The sequence below is a fragment of the Rhipicephalus sanguineus genome, chromosome 1 (assembly GCF_013339695.2).
Source record: "Rhipicephalus sanguineus isolate Rsan-2018 chromosome 1, BIME_Rsan_1.4, whole genome shotgun sequence".
In the NCBI taxonomy this organism is placed as follows: domain Eukaryota; kingdom Metazoa; phylum Arthropoda; class Arachnida; order Ixodida; family Ixodidae; genus Rhipicephalus; species Rhipicephalus sanguineus.
Genome location: NC_051176.1, coordinates 129,757,525 through 129,764,226, shown reverse-complemented (window position 1 = coordinate 129,764,226; position 6,702 = coordinate 129,757,525).

Genomic DNA, 6,702 nt, shown 5'->3' with positions numbered 1-6,702 from the left:
ACTGAGCGAGAGTGACAACCTGTTGGGGTTCTCTCATACGGCTTGTCCACAAGCAGTTTTGCCCGTGGGAATGGTCAGTTTCCTTGGTTTCAGCCGGTGCGTCTTGCAGTCTACAGCTGGTTCGGGGTGCATCGCGGCCTTTGACGACCCTGCCGACGCCGCCGTAGGTACAAAGGATCAAACATCGGCGACTAACGTTTCAAGAAGAACACCCCATTCAGTACTTCCCTGCACTAAAGGCCAGTCCGGCGCCCGTTAATTTGCCGTTACGCCGGGTCGCAAAAATGGCAGTCCGTGACAGCATGTATGCAAGCAAACAAACAAGTCGCCCGACATTCCGATCTTCTTGTTACCGTTCGCACATTCTGCTTGCTGGATAGTTTCCTCGTAATTGCGAAAGAATAGAAGGGTTGAAGCTTGGGCTAGCTGGGTTTAGCTTTTAATCGACTCTTGAAACATAGAGGGAAGTTTAAACGAGGAAGTTTTTCCTTCTTGGCAACTTGCAAAATTCTGTGAGGACTTGTTCTGGGGTCACTTGAAGTTCTCGATGGATGCTGAGCAGTGCTAGTGCGGTCAATCTGTCGTTGTTCATATGATTTCGAAGGTAGCTCTTCAGCCTTCTCAGTGTGGAAAAAGTCCGTTCCGGGGTCGACGTCGACACGGGTAAAGTCGCCAGGATAGAAAGTAGGCTGTGGATGTTCGGAAAAAAGTCGCGGTTGCACATCTCTAAGGCCTGTAAAGCACAAGCTGGGCGATTCTTTTCTTCGATCTGGCAGCATTTGTTCACCCACAGTGTGAACTCTGCTTCGATGACATTAGCCGAAGGAATGTCGCCAAGGTAAAACTGCACTGCATCATCAATATCAGAAAGGCTAGCCGATGCGCAGAATTTCGGCAGCAGCATGTTAAGGCCAACCACGACCTTCTTATGGGCATCGAACCGGTCTCTTAATTGATTTTCGAAGTCAGCCAGCAAAGGCAAATACACATTCCTCCGGTAGTACTCTTCGGGAGTAGCAGAAGGTACGTTGCTTCTTTGCATCTGCCTTCCAGTGATGCGTGGTAGGGCCATCTCAACATTTGTGATCTTCAGCAAAGAGAGCGACTTCAGAAAAATCTTATTAAATTCCGTTTCCGCACTAGCCCTTTTTGTGGAAAGAACGTCTATAACATTCTTTACGTGATCGCACGCTTGAGCCAAGTCACAGTCAATTTTTTGAAGAAACTTGCAAAGTGGCAGTGTCAAAGAGAAGAGGTCGCTACAGATCTGAAGCGAAACGACAAACTCGGGCTTCGTAATGGCATTGAGCAGTTGAGAAGCTTTTGATGAAGTATCAGATGACGCGGCCTCTTCTTCCAAATATTCGAGGAATTGTACAATAGGCACGTACAGTTCAAGGAAACGCTGAAGTGCATCATGACTCTCTACCCACCTTGTTTGGCAAAAGGAGAGAACTGATTTTCTTTTTTCTTGTGTTAAATCTTCTACTTTGTCTCGCAGTTGGTTCGTCCTCTGTGGCGAAGCTCTCACAAACGTACAGGTTGAGGATACAGTTCCCAAACAGTTGCGGATGCTGGGGAGTTTGCATGCGTGAAGCAGAGCAAGGTTCAACGAGTGGGCGCTACAATGCACGTACAACGCTTTGGGCGCTGTTTGACGAATGAAGGCTTGAACACCGTTAAGGTGGCCGCTCATTGATGCCGCGCCGTCGTATCCTTGCCCGCAAAGTAGGTTCAGGTCAAAGCCATGACCTCTAAGGCTGTTCAGGATTGTGCTCGCCAGCGCCTTGCCAGTGAGATCGTACACGGGAACGAAATCTACAAAATCTTCTTTAAGTATGGGCACTCCCGACGTGTCGTGTCCAACGTACCTTACACATAGGGAAATGTGGGCGGTGCGAGATATATCAGTGGCCTCGTCAGCTAGAACTGAAAAACACGAACCTGAGTTGACGTTTTCAACTATCTTTCTTTGTATGATTTTACCACAGAGGGTGATCAACTCATTTTGAATTATTGGGCTCGTGTACAGCGCATTCGCCGGAGATGTTTCCATGTGAGCTCTCAAGTTTGCTCCTCAAGTTTGCTCTCAAGTTTGCTCAAGTTTGCTCCATGTTTGCTCTCATCCTAAGCAGTGCGCGGAAATTTCCATCATTTTTCAATGGCAGCACTTCAGACATATTTATCGGACCAGAGTCGTCTGTGCCGCGAAGCGGTACTTCTTGCCTGCCACAGAAAAAGATTGTTTCTATTATTGGCAGCAAGTTCTTGCGGTTTTCTTCCGCCTGCTTTTTAAGACCGTGGTCAAGTTGTGTTAAGATGTCATGCTGTGAGCGGGACCGGACTGCTAAAAAGTTCTCCGATAGCGTTGTTGACATGGCGTGATAACTGCTGGATGCGTGGCTCTTAAAGGCGTCCATGGCTTTCTTGTAATTGGTGAACTCCTTAGTTACAAAACAGCCCAAGCGCTGGTGCTCCCCTTTTCCTGCACACTCGCTTGCGAAGACTACGCAATATTTGCATAATGCTCCTTGAAGCTTCTCTGAATAAACAAGCCATGGGTAACGATCTACCAGTGAGGTTGGAACTTCAGATTCCTTTCCCTGTGGCTGGATAATCATAGTTAGCCGGAGGGGTCCACGGATTGAGCAGCAGCTTCTCCGTCGTCTCTGGATCATTTACATTATTGCTTTTCGAGACAAACAGTCCCAAGTCCAAAATATTCGCACTCGTCGCACAGAGGGGAGGCGAACCAGAATGTGTAGGTGCCATGCCACTCACCTTCCTTGGGCATTGCCCAGTGGTAAAGGCGTCACTTTGCCCAGCGTTGACTGTAGAACAAAGGTCACTTGGAGTTGCACTGCGGCCACCATCATTTTCCGGCGGCGCATGGGTGTCCTGCTTGTGTTCGTTCTCAGGTGATTCACATAAACCGGTGCATTCTCCTGAGTCGCTACAGAAGTTCCGACGCGCTTGGCTTTCCACCAGTGCTGAGGAGGGCGAAGTTTATCCTTCGAAGGAGGCGGTTCTTCTCCGTCCGCTTCATCGGTTCGAACTTTCTTGAAGTAAGACGCAAGACTCCTTTGCTTCGTTGTTGCAGAGTGTCTTTTCATTTTGCTGCCGCAATCCTGTGCACGCACACAGAAGTGGCCAGTGGCTCCAAAAAGACGTTTGCGACTGCTTCGACTGCCTGGCGTGAACGGCGGGCGATGTTTTCTTCCTCTCTTATCCACTTTACAGTGGCTAGAATGTAGAAGTGTGATGAACGCGCCGGCTCCCGCGTGGCGCATGTGTTTTCTGAACGCCGCTACAGCTGGTGTGCATGCAGGACCATTATTGTACTCCCGCTGCAGCAAACTGGATTAACGCTACTTAAAGACCTTTTCACAGAAGACTCCATGGGCACTCCATACTCCCCTTAATATACGTGAACCCCCCAAGAATGCACTGCCGAGACATTTGCACTCCCGTGGTACAGTCCAGAAAGCAGGTGTTGCTCCGTTCCTGTGAAAAAGTCACCTTTTCACAGACGGCTCCCTGGGCGCCTGCATAATTCTCTCTGGGCTGCGCTAATTAAATAGCCGTGACCCCCCAAAAATGCACTTTGTAGGCTGTGACGTCAGCCTCTGTACTCCCGCGCGCAGCCCAGCTTGGCGGCGTTTTTTCTCTCCTGTGAAAGTTGACCGCTGGTGCCGGATTGTGTGCCGGCTGTATCCTCGCTTTGTGTGCTTTGTAGGGAGGCGCATATACCTTGTGTGTACAGAAGAGGTAGATTTCCTTGCGTGTGGTTAAGGTTGTTCGAAGTTGCTCGGATATGCCAGTCTTTCAGTAGATGTCATCTTCGATGATTCGTTTCGGTGGCGAAGACTACAGTTTGAGAAAAGTTTACCCTGCAGCCTGCGTCCTCGGAATGCGCCGCTGAGTTTTTCCGCTTAGGGGTTTCGTTCCCTGGCAAATTTGCGCACGTCGTGTTGGTGTTGCCGTTGCTGTCGAACTGTTTACTTTCACAGAAGGAGACGCGCTTTTCGTAGAAACCCAAAGCCGACACGTGCGGTCCGCACAGACGGATAACTTCTCCAGCGGCAATGCACAAGGAAAGCATCTGGAATCAATAAAGGAGCTGCTACGGGGTGAAAGACGAAAAAGAAAAGACTCGAAGGAACGCGAGGGCGAAGTGCAAAGCTGTACAAATAGGGCAGGTGCGCGTGCGGGGGAGGGAGCGCTGAGGTGTTCTGGTAGGTTTGAAGAAAGGAAGAAGAGGGAAGCAATGCCAGGAAAATTGCAGTGTAACTTTGGCAGCTGGGGGTCGCTGTGAAGGCGTGTAAATATTTTAGTATCACCCGAAAAGTTAAAGCATCAAAAAAATTTCGGGGGGGGTCAGAACCCCCTCAACCCCCCCCTAGTTACGGGCCTGGGCGCCTGCCCCGAAGGGGCAGACGCGCGGCTAAACAGCGGGTGGCCGCGACAGCGGCCAGCAGCGCGTGACGGAGACCCTGCCAACCAGCCATCGAGCGTTAGCGAAATGGCCGCACTCGCGAAGCGAGGGCGAAGCCACGATTAGTTTTCCGCGCCCGAAGGGCGCAGAGGGCCTTCATTGAGCAATAGGAAAATGGCCCTTTATAAAGTGACGGTGACGGCGCCACGATCGAAAATCCCTAGACGACGCGTCGTCAGTGACGCAGACGGTGACGTCGTCGCAATGGTCACGTGGGCGAAACGGTTCGACCGGTTCGACCTGCAAAAAAACCATCAGACACAACCACTTTGCCCGAGTTGAGGCTGATCAGCGATCGCTCTCATATACTTTTTGTTTGTTTGTCTGCATGCTTTTGGAGATCCTGCTACGTGCTGCGCTCTCAATGCGAATACACTGTGCACAAAGAGCATCTTTCCCTGGAGCGGCCGTATTTTCTTACACCAACGTTTTGTAGACTTACGCGAGATCGAATACAAAAGAGTTTGCTGCCAGCCTCACTTCGTATAACATTACAATTTGTTGGTATCGCATATATTGCTTCGTCCTTGCGGTGAAACTGACTTTTCTTTTCTTTCGCTGGAGATTTAGGAGTAGGGTCTGCGCGTCTGTATTGGATGATGATGATGATGCCCACACTGCAGATGACCAACGCGGTCTCCATTTCTCGCTAAAATTTGCGCAACTGGAAAAATTTTGAAGCTGGTCGGGCATTTTGGCACAGCGTGGCGCAATTTCAACAAATTTCACGGTTTTGGCTCAGCCTGGCGCAATACGACATTGTATCAAATTGGCGCAATTGGCGCAGCTGTTGCATCACTGTATGAAGCTGTAAACTGCAATATCAGTTGTTGGTGTCGTTATGGTTTTCTAAAATTTAGTGCTGCTAAGAATTTACACCTATTCCAGGCCCTAAATTAAAGCTGTGCTTCCTGCAGTTGCCAGGATTCAATTTCTTCAAACGTGTCAAATTCATTTGAATTTATACAGGGGTTGGTAGTCGTGTAAAGGTATTTCAAGCATCTTACATGTACTATTCGGAGAGATGGCATTGGAGTTGGCATCCAGCAAAAAGGTTCCTCTTGAGCATTAAATAATACATACATTTCTTTGTGCTTGTCCTTCAATTGGGTCTACTAGAGCTCGTTTCAACTGTAGTTAATCCTAAGCATTGTACGCAGACTTCTCCCACCTTGGCAGTATCGTTGTCTGGCGCAAAAACATTCTCCGATCCTAAAGGCAGTGCAGTGTAACTGTGCCTCAAAGTACTGGCTATCTTAAGAAGAAATGCACAAAAGAAGCATGTGTGCAACTATAGCCCAATGGTTCGTTGGATCAGTGGACTGCTGTGGACACGTCTTTATGCCATTATCAGCGGACTTTGCCTGGTTTAGAGGTATCTAACCAAGAACCATGTTTGTAAGAGGTGCAAGATATAGAAATGTCAGTTCAGTAAGAATGTGCAAAGTTGCTCATGACACACGCGCACAAATGTCAAGATGTTGCCGTGATCACCATCTAATAGTAAATTTTACTGGTTCCTGTCGCCCATCAACTTAGTTTGCGGCAATGCAGAGCCCTCAACAATGGAGCTAGGACAGCCTGCCCCAGTCAAACAAGCTAGCTGTTCCCCCAGCATTGAGAGTAGCCACATACTTCAGTTGCATCTTGGTTGTGCTCCCATGGCGAAGGTAGCAGTGCCTCTCATCTGGAGCACATTGCTCTAAATGAAGCAGGCAAACGTGTCCCAAGCACTAGAAAGTGACCAGTCGAATCTACCGTAAGTATGCTTACCTAAGAGAGCAGCAATACCCCTGTCACACGGGGCAACTCAAGTGCACTTTGAGGGAGTGCACTTCGCCGCTAGTGCCATTCACACGCTGTCACACGGGAACGTTTAGTGACACTCGCTGCAAAGCGCACTTGCCGGCGAGTGCGTTCGCCAAACTCACTTCGCCGAGACGGAGTGTCTAGCCTCGATAGCAGTGGCTCGAGAATAAATGAGTTATTATCCGAAGCCGAGTTTATAGCATTTTTGAACTATCGTTTTCTTTATTAGGAATATTCTTATGCATTAAAGCATACTATAACACAAAAAAACCACTTTGCTATTCTCGTTCTCGGGCAGTTTACAGCCACGACCGCCAGGGGCATGCTCAGCGCACGCCGTGCAATGGCTGCAGCTGCCGCGTTTGTACGTAAATTTTATTTTAAGGGCTGGTTATAGC